A 17539-nucleotide genomic window follows, 5' to 3' on the forward strand; every position below is an offset into this window, starting at 1 on the left:
TTTTTCCCCCACTGTCATGAGTTTTTGAGGCGGCGCATGTTTCGAACGTGCGTTCGCCTGGATAGAGGCATATCCGATCAGGCAAAACATTTCCATTGATCCACGATCGACCTCCATGATCCCTGCCCACTGCAGTCGTAACTGACTGTGTCATTGGTTGCACCTGGGACCATATTCAACAATGCTTTCTGAACTTTGTGCTACGAAACGCTTGTGCCTACGTCAACATTGTGCTCTGTCGTCAGGTTTGCCACAGAAAGTCACTTAGTCTGCTTTACAAAGCGACAGGCTCCAACCTCCATGTTCTGCGTCGAGGGGGATACGTCCAGTACCTTGTCCGCCTTTTGGCGGTTTCACCATCGTTCAACCGCCTTTCGGAAGTATTCATGACAGTAGGACACAAACGGCCGACGAGCTTCGCCGTTTCCGAGATGTTTGTTCCCAGGCGCCATAAAATACGCCCTCCTTCAAAGTCGTCACAAGGTGATATTCAGCCTCGTGCTAGGCAGTGGTCATAATGTTTCCGTTCATTGCTGTGACTTGACCGTTATTAAGTATATTACATTCCTAATTTAAACAGATTAATCATACAATGTAAGCTTTCACGGCCGGTATTGTCTTCACCTAAAATTTCCGGGCTGATAGGCCGTGGTCGAAGTATAAAACACTCTCCTGACGTTTCGTCTCCGACTGCGGGAGACATCCTCGGAGGTAAAGCGGCGAACTGCGAAGAGAACTCGACGAAGCGCTGATTATATAGGCAGTACAGAGGGCGCCACAGTCGATCACGTGGCAAAGTTTTTCTTCCGTTCATTAGTAAGGTCACAGACCGCATTGGGAAAGTTTTAGGCAAGTATGGGGTGGAAACTATTTTCAGACCCACCAGAAAAATAAAAGAATTTTTAAGGTCGGCAAAAGATGCACGAGACCCTTTGGCTACACCGGGGGTATATAAAATTCCTTGTAGTTGTGGACAGGTTTACATCGGTACCACAAAGAGAAGTGTGAACACCCGTCTTGTTGAACATAAGAGGAATTGCCGCCTGGGTCACACGGATAAATCGGCCGTAGCGGAACATGTTTACCAGGAAGGTGATCATGAAATAAAATTTAGCGAGACGAGCGTCATATCAAAAACCTCGCATTATTATGCACGCTCGTATAGAGAGACTATCGAGATTGATAAACGTTGTAATAATTTTAACAGGAAAGACGAAGGTGTTAAACTGGATAAAATTTGGATGTCAGCGTTGCACCGCAAGCATGACGATCGATTACTTTCAATCGAGAATGTTGACATTACCAGAGACAATCTCATAGCCGACGCCACGTGATCGACTGTGGCGCCCTCTGTACTGCCTATATAATCAGCGCTTCGTCGAGTTCTCTTCGCAGTTCGCCGCTTTACCTCCGAGGATGTCTCCCGCAGTCGGAGACGAAACGTCAGGAGAGTGTTTTATACTTCGACCACGGCCTATCAGCCCGGAAGTTTTAAGTGAAGATTAAACAGATTAGTTAACTGGACCTTATCTAAGTAGGTAAGAAAATATCTACTCCTTAATCTATTGCTTAATGTAGAATATTTTCTCATATAGTATAAGGTTGAGTGTGTTTGACTTTTTTATTGTTTATTATGATTAAGTAATTGATTAAGTCCTTCAACAGTCCTTCATTTCTGCCGGAAAAATAAGTTTGGGTATTGTACTGTTCGTGATATAGTGAGATAGCTAAAGCCAAGAGATATCCTTTTTGAGTATTGTCCTTTTTTTATAAGGCAATTATTAATTTTCACACAATGTTCACTTCCGCCAGCTGGTTGTTAACAACGTGCTGGACTTTATCATCTGATGTAAAGGCTATATGAAAATACGCCTTGTATCTAATGCAGCTCATCTGAACAAACATTTCACTTATGTTCAGGCCATCATGTTTATGTAGGATCCTACCCCTAAGTAAAAACTGTTACCCTGGTGGAGGTTTTTAATGGGGCCATTCAATAAGTAATGCATCACATTTTTTCTCATCCCATTTTCGTTGAAAAAAATGCGAAATTTACGGCAGGACCTGGTGCAGTATTCCCGCTTTGGCTCCTATAGTTTGATGACGTTCTAGTAGACGGCGGCGCTATACACAACCTTAAAAAAATGCGTCTATAACGGAGGAGCATTCCAAGCAAAGAGCTATAATTGAGATTATTTTGGCGGAAAACAAGAGTATCGCAGATATGCAGAGGCTCATGCAGAATGTCTGCGGAGATATTGCAGTGAACAAAAACATGGTGAGTCGCTGTGCAAAGCGTCTGTCATAATTGCAACAAGGTCGTGCAAACCTGTCCGGTCTCTCACGTGCCACCCGGTCGCGCACAGCTGTGACTTCTGCAGTACTGGAACTGGCGGACACTCTCATTCGAGGTGATCGACGTATCACAATCAGATACCTCGCATGCACAACTGGACCTCTGTGTTCGTAGTGCTGGCACACCCGTCCGCCAGTTCGGATACTCAGAGACGTTTGTCCGCTGGATTCCTCGCCCCATAACAAAAAACCATAAAGAGCAACGAAGGACCATCTGTGAGGAGTTGCTTGCACTTTACGAGGCTGATCGTGATCATTTTTTGTCGAACATCGTCACATGCTATGAAACACGGATTCATCACTTCTAACAGTACATAAACAGAACGGAAGTCTATAGAGTGGTGCCACACCAATTTTCCTCCGAACAAAGTTCAGAGCCGCACCTTAAGCCGTTAAAATCATGGCGACTGTCTTCTGGCACTCAGGAGCGGTTATTCCAGGGCCGGCCAAACTCTGCACAGTGTGCAGACGTGCGGAAGTGCTGCACATGTGTGCACGTGTGCGACAGCGAGCGACAGCGACATCTGTTATTAGACATGCGTCCTAAATGAACGGCGGCGGCTCCACTTCCCTGTGGTACAAGCAAGAGCGCAACATATCCAGTCTCGTTTATCCCTGGTGACCGTAAGCTTAACAGAGAAGTACTGAGAAGTGGCAAGTACTATGAAAAAGCAAAGGACGGGAGATCTATGTTCTCAGTCGTTTAAAAATGACTGGGAACTGCAATTCTTTTTTGTAGCCGTTAGTGAAAACTCACAGTGTTTGCTGCGCCGCCGAATAATAGGCGTCCAGCGTAAGTTTTCAATTGAAACACATTACAATACATATCACAAAGACGAGTGTAGTGAACTCAACAGTGAAGAACGGTAAGCAAAATTAAATGTCCTTAAGAAAATGGATGAGACACATCAACTCGATTTTACTGTAAGTCAAAGTAACTGATACTTCTTGAACTCTTAGTTTCTTGTGTTACATTTATGTCTGTTTTACTGTACGCTGTAGAATGTACTGTTTTCAGTTTTCCAGAATGACAACCACACTAAATGTTCACTGCGAGCAAGTTTTAAAATCGTATTAAGAATTGCACAATCTGGGAAACCATTTTCCGAAGGGGAGTTTGTGAAAGGGTGTCTGATTGATGCTGCAGAACTTGTGTCTCCCACGAACGTTAGCAGGTTTCAAGAAATCAATCTATCCAAACAAACAGTGACAAGACGTGTCAGTGCTATGGCCGGCGATCTGCACAGGCAGCTAATAAATAAGGCTAAAGACTTTGTTGCTTTCTCTGATGCGCTCGATGAAGTAACAGATCTTACAGATACAGCACAGGTTGTGATATACATACGAGGTGTCGATAACGCACTGTGTGTAACAGAGGAGCGACATCTGTGCGTAGGAACATGCACTACATGAACGCTGACGGCTGCGGCGTGCACGCTGTGACCCGGAAGTTGCACATGTGCAAGAGCACCGCACGCGTGCAGAATTTCTGGCCGGCCCTGGGTTATTCTGTTTGATGTAGTCCCTCATGGTGCAACGATCATGTCTGAAGTGTATTGCGCAACCGTCAGGGAGCTGAAAAATCGACTTCATCGTGTCATCACAAAAATGAACTTCTGCTTCTCCATGACGATGCAGGCCGTCATATAAGTCTGCACAGTCGAGAGGAACTCACTAAACTTTATTGGACCGTTATTCGTCATTCAACCTACATCCCGGATCTAGCATCTTCTACCTTCCGTCTGCTTGGCCCAATGCAGTATGCACTCCGCAGGAAACAGTGCGTGTGTGATGGGAAGGTTATTGATGCGCCAAGACGTTGGCTGCGACGTCGACCAGTGTAGTGGTACAATGCGGGAATACAGGCTCTGCGAGTACGGTGGCATTAGGTCGTCGCAGTGAACAGAGATTATGTTGCAAAATACGGTTTTGTATCCAAAAGAGTGAAGAGTAATATAGTGTATTGAAATGACGTATAAAACCAATCTGCTATCAAAAAAACGTATTCATTACTTACAGAACGCCCCTTGTACATATAAAACAAAAATCATCCACTCTCCCCGACCTACTAGGTGTAACAGACATTGCAAATTATTGTAAATTAATTAAATAATAAGCGAGGGTGACTCAGTGAGCAAGGAAGTAAGAACTATCACTAGTGTATAACATATGGGAGTTACGTTCAACGTCTAGATGGAAGAGACGATCCAAGCTTTCAAAAGCCGTGAGAGGCAGATGTGTCGTTGCAGCTCGAAACACATTTTCAAGATGGAGGTGTCGGCGGGGACGTGTTCGTGGATTGGAATACGAAGTGTAATAAACTTTATACACTTAGAGAAAATGTCTCGAGGTACATGTCATTGCCAGCTTGTAGAAACAAATGAAGCGTGTGTAATGCCGCGACAAGAGGTGCAATTCTGGTGCGAGATAAGCAAAGATAAGGGCGGCCAAGCGCGTCTACCTGCCAAGACAACATGTTCTGCGCCGAAGCATTGATTCAAACCAATCGTGGCATTCATGATGAAAACCTCCTGCTCTCTTTTCAGTTTAAGCGGAGTGCATAACTGGTATGTCTTTAGTAGTATTCCCCTTAGTATACAAAATTTTGACTCATGAATGAATATTAACGCGAACTGACTTTTTTTTACTAGACGTTCGTAGACAGGAAAGACCTTCATAGCGAAACGATAAATTAAGGTTATCATGCTCGTATGTTTAAGTCATACCTGATTACGACCAGCACATCCAAACCTGTTAACACAAACTGAAAGTATTTTGTACCCTCCCTTATAGAGAGGGTTACGTGCAGACGTCCATACACTTTTATAATATGGGTGCAAAGGAATTACTGCGCTACTGTTTTAGACAAAGAGCAAATGGGCACACTGGAGCTGACGATGAAAGCATGGTGAATTATAAGTGGGTTCGGGTTGAGAAGTAACTAAAGAGTAATTGGAATAATTGTTTTTGTTATTCAAGAAAACAAAAACTATAGCCCAGCAATAACGTAACATACGTCCTCCATGGGACTATGTGGAACACAAATTAGAAAAAAAGAAACCCATATAATTTCTCATCCCCGTAGTAACATTTAATTAGTGGCTTGGTTGCGTGATCTATGATCTATATTCACCGATGAGTTAATGAAATACCCTGATTCTTGAGCATGGAACCAAGTCTCTCGGTCTGCGCAAAGGATTTAACCTTGGTCAAAAAGAAAGTAGATCTGCTCAGCTGCGCATGGAGAAGTGCGCTTGTGGGAAACGCTCTCCCCACAAATTTCTGCATGTTGTGAAACGGAAAAGTAGTTTCCGCTCTATAACAGTAGTTTCCGCTCTATAAGCAGCAGGTTTCGCTGCTCGCTCGCACCGGGAAATAGAAACAGAGGCGGCTCCGCAGCCAATTTTATTACACGACGCGGCCGGCCGCGGGTGCAACAGAACCCATGTGGACGGGTGGAAAGAAATGTGTCAGGCTTCATAATACGTATTTATATGTGTCGTGTATTATGCATTTCTTGTACGTGAATGTGAATCTGCACATGAACTTTCCTAATCCTCCTCACACCTTTCCGTAAAGCGTGACCAAATCTTTGTTGGGAAGTAGTTCTGTAGTATGGTAGTGCCAACCTTACTCCTGGGTAGGGGGATCAGAGAGACATCACAGGCAGGTTAAAGTCAAAGACTTTCCAGTGTCACAAGACTTGGGGTGGAGAGGTTGGTCACGGCCAAGTGGTTCGACCACCCCCTCCACCGGGGCCCAGGAAGACCTCCGGGTGCCCGCCATATTAGATGGAGGTTACAGAAGACGGGTAAGTGAGCAGACGTGCCCTCAGTGCGTTTTTCTCAATGTTCACGCATGGAAGAGAGGTATTTGAATATTTGTACTAATTCTTTTATTTACAGCTTCGGATTGTGTAAGGAAATGAATGCTCTCGTTAATTTAGGGTATTTGACCCCCTGTGTTAATGTATCTGGTCCCCAGTTTGCCCGTTACCCTACTCACATAGTGGATGTCCTATGTAAAATATTGGGAGACTTTGGTGGTATACATTTGGCCAACGCAATTCCGTCTTGCCCGTAGAAATGTGCGTGCAGATTAGTATATAATATACTCGAGCTATAAGTTGTAAAATTGTAACATCTGTAAACTGGAACAATTGCTGCAATCGCTGTAAAATCGAGTGATAATATTTAAAATAAATACGTAATCAATTGTCATCAATCTTTAACATACCTTAAAAATCACAAAGAAGTCAAGTTAAAGGAATTCATTTAAAATAAAAGCTATAGAATGCAGGGACCCACACATCAGCGTGTGAGCCCTCCAGCCCCTTGCCTAGTATAGTACAGAAAGGGCACGCTCTCTAGGTAGCGTTCTCTAGCTCCCTTCCCCAGTTATCCGTTGCGCAATTTTGATTCAGCGCTTGACGACATCAACTTTCATCTGGCGTCCCTAAGCAAGAAGGTTAGACGATAAACTTTCGGTTGCTCTGTATAAATGGCCATCTAACTGAAGCACTGGGCAAATTCGTCGAGTTTGAACAAACAGACCCATGAAAAATGTAGGCAGTGTCTACGCGATAAAACTATCCCTGCAGTCGGCAGGAGTACAAGTGTGCTTTCCCATCCAGTCTACATAGGCATGCTGACCTCAACTTCCCTGACACGGGATTGGTCAGTCACTTACTGCCTCCTAAAGGTGGGATTCCCATGCAGCATCTGACGTATACGTCTGCCGTTACACGTCTTCCTTGGTGTGGTCGACGCATAACTGGCGGTTCCTATAGAGTGTCAGCCGCGCAGAGTCAGTTGATCTCCAGTGTCTGTACCGAAAAGAGGAGTGGGCGCGATTTGTTGTTTTATCTACTGTTAGAAGAAATTGAAGAAATTCAATCTGAGGAAATCCCTGAAACGCAGCCGAACTTCAGGACAAGAATTGATGAACATTGTTTTGAAACGCTCATCGATCGACACTTGTTAAAAAACGAGCAGAAATTTCCGTAGTTCTTCAAGCTGAACGTAGCACAGTTCAACCATGTCATCGATTTCATCAAGGAACATATAATTAAGGATTCCCCTCCCAGACATCTGTACCCATCAGGTCCAGACGAAAAACGACACTCATGCTCATAAATTAAGGTTAACTGCGGAATGAGGTGCCACAAAACGTGGCAGTACAGAAAACTAGCGCTAATAGAAAAGGCACATAGGGAACATACATGACACATATCTGTGAGTCCACGGTCACCCCACACCATGAAACCACGACCTGCACACAGGTCCTTTTGAAGGACATTAAGGGGTTGGTATCTGGTTCCTGGTTCACACCAGATGAAAACCCGGCGAGAATCACTGTTCAGACTATACCTGGACTCGGCTGTGAACATAAACTGGGACCACTGTTCCAATGACCATGTACTCTGTTCTTGACACCAGGCTTTACGGGCTCTCCTGTGACCAGTGGTCAGTGGAACGCACCTTGCAGGTCTCCGGGCGAATAAACCATGTCTGTTCGGTAATCTGTAGACTGTGTGTCTGGAGACAACTGTTCCAGTGGCTGCGGTAAGGTCCCGAGCAAGGCTACCTGCAGTACTCCGTGGCCGTCTGCGGACACTGATGATTAGATATCGGTCTTCTTGTAGTGTTGTACACTGTGGACGTCCCGTATTGTAGCGCTTAGACACGTTTCCTGTCTGCTGGAATCGTCGCCATAATCTTGAGATTACACTTTGTGGCACACGGAGGGCCCGTGCTACGACCTCCTGCCTGCAGTCGCCCTACTATTCTACCCCCCATAATGTCTTTGAGCTATTTTCAACACACAGTTACCATTAGCACGTCTGGAAACGTCTGCACACTTACTCGCTGCACCGTACTCTGACATGCAGGGTGGTTGACGAAGAACAGTCCAGTAAAGTTTTGTGAGTTCCACTCGGATGTTCAGACTTGTATGAGGCGTTTCATTGTCATAGAAAAGGAGAAGTTCGTTTGCATTTTTCGTGACAGCCGTTTCTTTAATTTCCTAACGGTGGCGCAATACACTTCACAGTTGACCGCTGCATCATGAGGGACAGCATCATACAGGATAACCCCTTCTGAGTCCCAGAAGACCGTCGCCATGATTTTACCGGCTGAGGACGCGCCTCTAAACTTTTTGCTGGAAGGAGAGTTGGTGCAGCACCACTCCATGGACTGCCGTTTTGTCTCAGTCCGCTTCGAAGAGATGAACTAATATTTCATCGTCTCTGACGATGTTCAGTTAAAAATGATCCTTTGTTGCTCTTTATTGTCTTCTCGTACGAGACGAGGAACCCAGCAGGCACACGCCTTTGAATGCCCCAACTGGTGGACGTGAGTGTCTGCACTACCAACAGAGGCGTCCAGCTGCACAGTGAGGTGTTTGATTGTGATCTGTCGATCACCTACAATGAAAGCGTCCTCATGCTCCAACGCTGCAAGAGTCCTGCTGCGTGCGGCCGGCTGGCACGTGGAAGATTGAACAGGTTTGCGCGACCTCGTGCGACGGGGACAGACGTCTCGCCCAACGACTCACCGTGCTTTTGTTCACTGCACGATATCCGTAGACATCCTACATACGCCTCTGAATATCTGCGAGGCTCTTGCTTTCCGCCAAAAGAAACTTAATTATAGCTGTGATTCTTGAGTTTCTCCCGGCGTATTTGATAATCAAAATATCCACGGGTGTACTGCCGGTCTACAGTGTCCAACGGGCACAATATTTCGGCGATCATACATGTTGCCATCATCAGGTGAACTGACGGACTGAGCTCCTGTGAACGTGCCGGCACGGAGATCCGTACACTATGGCTGCTCAGGGGTAACTGGGTTCGGTCGCGGCGGCGGCCGATTTAAATACCCTCCGCCCGCGGCGCGATCACTCCGCCGTCCGCGCCCCGCGCCACGGTCGCGCGGTGGAACAGATTGCGACGGCGTCTGGGACGACGTCGGTGTGATGGCTCTGTCCGCCGTGGTCGTCACAACTATACATTTGCTCCATTTCCTCTTGATTAACCCAATCGCTGGTTCCCAAGCCTTGCTAAGATTATAGCCACAGTCACGGTTTATGAAGTCGTCATTGGTGCGAATTTAGATGGACTCTCTAACAACGCTGTCCCATTATCTCGACGTCTGTACCAGAATCCTCGTGCGTTCATACTCCATAGCGTGATTTTCCGACAAACAATGTTCAGCGACCGCCGACTTGCTCGGATACATCAGTCGAGTGTGCCTCTGGTGTTCACGGCATCGATCCTCGACGGTAAGCATCATTGACCAATATACGACTTGCCACATTGACACGGAATCTGGTACACAGGGTACACAGGGTATTTAAATCGGCCGCCGCCGCGACCGAACCCAGTTCCCCCTGAGCAGCCATAGTGTACGGATCTCCGTGCCGGCACGTTCACAGGAGCTCAGTCCGTCAGTTCACCTGATGATGGCGACATGTATGATCGCCGAAATATTGTGCCCGTTGGACACTGTAGACCGGCAGTACACCCGTGGTTATTTGATTAATTATAGCTCTCTGCCGGTAACGCACCTTCGTTACAGACGCCATTTTGAAGGCTACGATAGCACCACCAGCTATCGGAACTTCACGAAACCATAGGAGCTGAAGCAGAAATATTCCAAAATCTTCCACAACAAATTTTGCGTTTTTTCAATCGAAACTGATCGAGAAATGAGTATTATTGAACGCTCCTCATAAAATTAGGAAATATCTGTTCACCAATTGTAAGTATTGGTAAGCTTGTATTTCGGTTTCTCTATAATCAGACAGTGCGGTGACAGTGTTATTTACACATGATGGGATGATGAGTAGTCGGTAATGAACGATGCACGAACAAGGAAGAGTCGAATGAAGCGCGACTTTCCAAATCAATAAGCATCTGCAGAGTTCTCAATGTGGCTTCATAGCGTAAGTTATGATTCAGTTTCTTTTTCACCATAACTTATGGTGATGCTTTTGAAGAATAAATCAATGTCTGCGTAGTGTTTTCTTCAGTCAGTGTTTCTAATATGGTTTCTCTCTCAGCCCGCCAAGAATTCATCATCTCCAAGTCTTTGTCATTTTCACGTCTCCTTTCGTTGGGCAGTATGAACGACGCGATGTTCCATGTTTTCTGAAAAATTTGTTCATTAAACTAAGTTGGCGAAGTCTCGCACGCCTCTCTGTTACTCGCTTCGCCATCATCATGTGAACTTTGCGCTTGATCACCCTCTACATTGGATGTACTTCTGTGAAATGTGGTACAAAACTAATTTAATGTAAACAATGAAAATTAACAGAATAAAAAAGTAGGTAAACAGGGAGTATGGGACGTAACTTACTCTCTCTTGTGACCCACCTTCTTTGAAAATGTTAACATATCAGCCAACGCCCGCTGAAGCAGAACTTCCAGTTATTTTTACTTTACCCTGCTTTTTGATGTGTGTGCTTGATATTCTTCCATCTTTTCTTGATATCTTCAACTAAAAAAAAACAATCAATTAGATAATTACGTGTGGTATTATTCCTTAGAAGTAAAAACAGGCTGATAGTAATTTTTAATATTACAACTGATTAATTTTTTGTGTGTTTCGGTTTGTGGTAGGAACAGAAACATTAACATCACAGGCGTTTGCATTCAGAATATCTGCTTTCACGCTGGCAAAATCATACACGTGCTATTAATCCTACGTAGGATATTACTGTCGATGCTTTGCCACCGGTCTCATCTGACCACTTGAAAGCAAACAGTTAGAAATTTTAAGAAAAATGGCCATGTTTTTCGTCTGCGCGATCATGCTGATTGTATTACAAACATTTTTTTCTCTGTCGGCCTTCTTGCTGCGATTGATTCTAACAACAAATTAATTTTCATTGGTTTCGGGTCGTGGAGAAGAAAGACGACAGTGGAATTTGACAAACGTAATACTGGGATATTATTTGCAAGGGGTAAGATGTTTCCACCGCCTACTAAACTGCCTAATAAGGTCATAGAAGTACCACATGTTTTTGTAGGCGACGAGGCATTTCTATTACATCCAAACACGGTGAAACCTTTCTCTCGTCAAAATGGAAGTGATGACAAAAAAAAGCTATTTTCAATTACCGTATTTCAACAGCTCGTAAAATTTTTGAAAATATCATAGTTTTCTTAAGTCAACTATTTCGCATATTTTAGTCGCCGATCACTTTAAAGGCAGGAATGAGTGATAGTTTGGTCATTTTTGTTTTCTGTTTACACAGTTTACTTAGAGATGCATTCCTAAAGAAATACGAGCCTCATTTCGAATTAAACAGGAATAAACCATTACCTTGTAAAAATGATGGACCATTAGCAAGGAGTGGATGACATGCATATGTTGACGCATTTTCTGTGCGAGATTAATTTACCGAATGCTTTAGCAGCCGTGTACGTGGAGGGATAGCACTCTGGCAAAGTAATCAAGGTAACGGGATTGAGTAGGATTCGGACTTCCTAGCGTTACTATTTTTTTAACTATGTAAGCATATTGTTATAAATTAAACTTGTGTAGTATACATCAGGTTCTGATATTCGCTTTGTTTACTTATCATTATAATAACAATAAATGAATAATAATTGAAACAATACAAAAAACTTCAATCCTTATCGAAGATAGAGTGGAGACTCAGTGTGTCTCCAGGTAAACGTAATTACATCAGATCAGTATATTCTATACTTAGTTGTGAACCAGACGTCAGATTTCTAGGTCATCCTGAGGACGTTGTCTGAGGATGAAATGATGATGAAATCAAGACCCTAAGCTGACGACAGGCGTTGATATACATCAACGGGGACAGTTGAAAATGTGTGCCCCGGCCGGGACTCGAACCCAGGATCTCCTGCATACATGGCAGACGCTCTAATCCATCTGAGCCACCGAGGGCACAGAGGATAGTGCTACTGTAGGGATTTATCCCTTACACGCTCCCCGTGAGACCCACATTCCCAACTTAATGTTCAAACAGTACATTCGCAGTGCCCCTCCCCATTATACTCATTACTCGCGGCAGACAATTTTACTGAGTCCTGTAGGAGTTCGGGCAATGCGTGTGCATCCACCACAGAAGAAGAAGGTCAATGGCCGGTAGCCTTAACTATATATGAGGATGGTATCTGTTCTTTCGGACATGTCCGAAAGAACAGATATATTGTCTGAGGATGGCCTATAATGCGGAAAGCCGATTCATTACGAACTATAAAACGTGTATTACTGTGGAACATCAATAATGTGTATTTAAGATTGTAAATACAAAAATTTCCAAGAAGACAAAATCGATTAATGCAAATGCCGAGATGGAACCTTTAAGAAGGACACAGACTATTTTCTTCTCCATGTTTCAACAATCAGAGCTGTTGTTTCGTCTCTAGTAACCCAGCCGTCGACATGACGTTGAACCCTAATCGTCCTTTTTCATCTTTCCTCATTCCTTCCAGATTAAAAAAAATTAAATTTGTTCTTTTAACCAGCAGTTACAGGAGAGCTGAGCACATTGTTTTATATACAGTTTGCTTTCTTCTTATAGAAACGAAGCCGTTCGTCTGAGGTATATGGGTTACTAATGAAAGTATCATCTTTCTTTCAAAGATTAGCCTGTTGCCTAACAACAAAATGAATCCCATCTCTTTCGAGTTCTTCAAATGTCTCCTTTTCTTTTCGACTTTTAGTTCAGGATCTTCTGAGGAATTCTGTCACCTGGTATTCTCGTGAGAGGTTGTCTCCAGTTTTTACGATATTTTTGAATTTTTCCTTTATGTTGAAAATATCTAACTCTATTCTAACATCTTCATTTCTAATCAAGTCTCTTCTTGTGCAGCCTTTTCGTTTTTATTAGGAACCTCATCTCTGCTGTTTGAATTTTATTTCCTTTGTTCTGCGTTTATCTTACTTCGCTTCCACAGGATAATATACAAACCACCATCAAATTATAGAATTTCATGGCGATCTCTTTTGTACTTTATGGCCCACTGTTCTACTAATGGTACCACAGACAGCTTCTACAAGGTGTAACAAAAATGTTCGGCACAAAGTGCAGGACACATTCCTCACATATAGACGAAGAAACTATGTTGCATTATGATGGATCTTTAAACGCTTTGTTTTCTTGTTACTACTCATTTTCTCCAACTCATTAATAGTGGGAAACACACATGAACAGAATGCAGCAGCATACCACATGCAACTCTCTCACACAGATGTTCAGCATGCCGTTCGTGGGCATTGATACAAACATCAACCCGCTGTCGTACTGAATCTCGGAACCGCTGATATATCCCTTTTGTATTGGGACAGATGGACAGGTGGAGATGGGCCAGTTGCCTGGCCTCCACGCTCTCTGGACCTAAAGACGCTGGTCTTTTATTTATAGGGGTATTAGAAAGCTCTTGTGTGTGGAACTCACTTACAAGAAGTTCAGAGCCTTCGTGACCATGTAATGGAGGGCTGCGAAACTATACGCAAACGAAAGCGGGTTGTTTCAAGTATCAAAGCTCACGTAAGGCATATCTAGTATCTAAAATGAGAGAGCGTTGCATACGGTACGCTGGTACGTTTTGTTCGTGTGTGTTGCCATGATTAATGAGTTGGAAAAGGTGAGTTGTAACAAGCGAGCGGGGCGTTTTCAGGCCTTCCTATTAGTTGTTGTAAATCTTCCTCTGTTTGCAGTAATGATATACTTACTTGTGATAGCTATCTGCCACAATTACTACTTTCACTACCTATTTTTCTTTTGTATCGCAAAACAGGCTGCGAGATATATTCTGTACCGAGCAAACGATCTCTGAAAGCACGTCTGTGACAGTTCCAGTAGAATGCTATGAGGAAACGGTTTGACGTGACGGTTACGGCGGGCCATTCAGGTTCGAAAGAGGCGCGTGGTCTACTGTAGAACGTTTTGTTTGAGGGCCTGAGAGTTGGGCGCTAATGGTCGGCATGGCCTAGTGTCAGACACTGTTATAGTTGAGAAATGTTTAAGTAGAACAGCAGTCAGAATCTGTTGTTCATTCGCAGATGTCGTCATATAAACCTGTGCCTATTTATTGTTTGGTATTGCAAGGCTAGATGTAGTGGTGTCCACGACAATTTCAGTACTTACGCGTGACCTTATCTGTGTTCAGTCTGTACGTTCGTTGTTCGCTGAGGACTTTCAAAGCACAGTGCAGGACTGGCTTTATGTTAATCTAGCTGAATATCAGGAATGCGAATTCATCGCATTCCCATTTAGTGAGTTTCTTTCAGTACTATCTGATGAATATAGAATTGTTTTATATAAATATTTCACGTATAGTGACTGAATGTACTATGTGATTCATGCATAGATGTTGTGTCCGTCGTGGTGACCATCATTATGCTTCAAGATCAATTAAATATTTTATTCCAAACACTAAAGTTTACATGTAATCACTTACCAATACTTTAAAACTCTGATATCTTTACGGCCGTGCTGCACTTTGCAGTCTGCATAGAACTATCTCACGCCATGTTTTTTTTTTTCTGCCTTCAGCAAAATGCCAGTTGTCGACAACTGTTATTGCAATAAATAAATATATTTCAAACCCGCAGTAATTGGTACACTTCACCTACTTCCTCTGAATGTTTTTACAGTCTAGAAAGCAAGACAGCAGTTCGAATTACGATGAGAGCTGTAAGTTCAACACTTTACATACAGGGTGGTCCATTGATCGTGACCGGGCCAAAAATCTCACGAAATAAGCGTCAAACGAAAAAACTACAAAGAACGAAACTTGTCTAGGTTGATGGGGGAAACCATATGGAGCTATGGTTGGCTCGCTAGAGGGCGCTGCCGTAAGTCAAACGGATATCAACTGTGGTTCTTAAAATAGGTACCCCCATTTTTATTACATATTCGTGTAGTACGTAAAGAAATATGAATGTTGTAGTTAGACCACTTTTTTCGCTTTGAGATAGATGATGCTGCAATAGTCACAAACATATGGCTCACAATTTTAGACAAACAGCTGGTAACAGGTAGGTTTTTTAAATTAAAATACAGAACGTAGGTACGTTTGAACATTTTATTTCGGTTGTTCCAATGTGATACATGTACCTTTGTGAACTTATCATTTCTGAGAACGCATGCTGTTACATCGTTATTACCTGTAAATACCACATTAATGCAATAAATGCTCAAAATTATGTCCGTCAACCTCTATGCATTTGGCAATACGTGTAACGACATTCCTCTCAATAGCGAGTAGTTCGCCTTCCGTAATGTTCGCACACGCACTGACTACGCGCTGACGCAAGTTGTGAGGCGTTGTCGGTGGATCACGATAGCAAATATCCTTCAACTTTCCACACAGAAGGAAATCCGGGGACGTCAGATCCAGTGAACGTGCTTCGACGACCAATCCACCTGTTATGGAATATGCTATTCATTACCGCTTCAACCGCATGCGAGCCATGTCCCGGATATCCATCATGTTGGAAGTACATCGCCATTCTGTCATGTACTGAAATATCTTGTAGTAACATCGGTAGAACATTACGTAGGAAATCAGCATACGTTGCATCATTTAGATTGCCATCGATAAAATGGGGGCCAATTATCCTTCCTCCCACAATGCCGCACCAGACATTAACCCGCCAAGGTCGCTGATGTTCCACTTGTCGCAGCCATCGTGGATTTTCCGTTGCCCAATACTGCATATTATGCCGGTTTACGTTACCGCTGTTAGTGAATGTCGTTTCGCCGCTAAATAGAACGCGTGCAGAAAATCTGTCATCGTCCCGTAATTTCTCTTGTGCCCAATGGCAGAACTGTACACGACGTTCAAAGTCGTCGCCATGCAAATCTTGGTGCATACAAATATGATACGGGTGCAATGTATGTTGATGTAGCATTCTCAAGACCGACGTTTTTGAGATTTCCGATTCTCGCGCAATTTGTCTGCTACTGTTGTGCGGATTAGCCGTGACAGCAGCTAAAACACCTACTTGGGCATCATAATTTGTTGCAGGTCGTGGTTGACGTTTCACATGTGGCTGAACACTTCCTGTTTCCTTAATTAAAGTAACTATCCGGCGAACGGTCCGGACACTTGGATGAAGTCGTCCAGGGTACCGAGCAGTATACACAGCACATGGCCGTTGGGCATTTTGATCACAATAGGCGTATATTAACACGATCTCTAGCGGGCCAACCATAGCGCCATGTGATTTCCCCCTTCAAGCTAGACGAGTTTCGTTCTTTGTAGTTTTTTCGTTTGATGCTTATTTCGTGAGATATTTGGCTCGGTCACTATCAATGGACCACCCTGTATAACGTGATTGCTCGGTCTTTGAGTTTTAAGATTTCTAAATACGAATTTTAAGTTAAAAGACTGAGTCAAGCAGGCTCACTGCACGTAAACTGTTCACAGGCTCGGCTGCTTACACATTATTAATGTTTGTTCACGAGATTATCACATCTTACACCTAGGTGGCAAACATCATGAGATGCCTACCAATATCGCGTCGAACCTCCTTTTGTCTGGCGCAGTGCAGGAACTCAATGTGACATGGAATCAACAAGTCGCTGCAAGTCCCCTGCAGAAATACTAAGCCGCTGAGCAGCAGAAGTCTATAGCCGTCCATAATTGCTTTTTGATGTGTGTGCTTGATATTCTTCCATCTTTTCTTGCTATCTTCGATTAAAAAACAATCAATTAGATAATTACGTGTGGTGTTATTCCTTAGAAGTAAAAACAGGCTGATAGTAATTTTTAATATTACAACTGATTAATTTTTTGTGTGTTTCGGTTTGTGGTAGGAACAGAAACATTAACATCACAGGCGTTTGCATTCAGAATATCTGCATTTACGCTGGCTAAATCATACACGTGCTATTAATCCTACGTAAGATATTACTGTCGATGCTTTGCCACCGGTCTCATCTGACCACTTGAAATCAAACCGTTAGAAATTTTAAGAAAAATGGCCATGTTTTTCGTCTGCGCGATCGTGCTGATTGTATTACAAACATTTTTTTCTCTGTCGCCCTTCTTGCTGCGATTGATGCTAACAACAAATTCATTTTCATTGGTTTCGGGTCATAGAGAAGAAAGACGACAGTGGAATTTGACAAACTTAATACTGGGATATTATTTGCAAGTGGTAAGATGTTTCCACCGCCTACTAAACTGCCTAAT

General features: G+C 43.4%; 1 non-coding gene across 1 annotated transcript; it reads right to left on the reverse strand.

Moving 5' to 3' along the window:
* Window positions 1-12200: 12200 nt before the first annotated feature.
* Window positions 12201-12276, reverse strand: Trnat-ugu (transfer RNA threonine (anticodon UGU)). Its single transcript has one exon. It is a non-coding gene; the product is annotated as a tRNA-Thr (tRNA).
* Between the last annotated feature and the right edge of the window lie 5263 nt (window positions 12277-17539).

The sequence above is a fragment of the Schistocerca cancellata genome, chromosome 3 (assembly GCF_023864275.1).
Source record: "Schistocerca cancellata isolate TAMUIC-IGC-003103 chromosome 3, iqSchCanc2.1, whole genome shotgun sequence".
Taxonomy (NCBI): domain Eukaryota; kingdom Metazoa; phylum Arthropoda; class Insecta; order Orthoptera; family Acrididae; genus Schistocerca; species Schistocerca cancellata.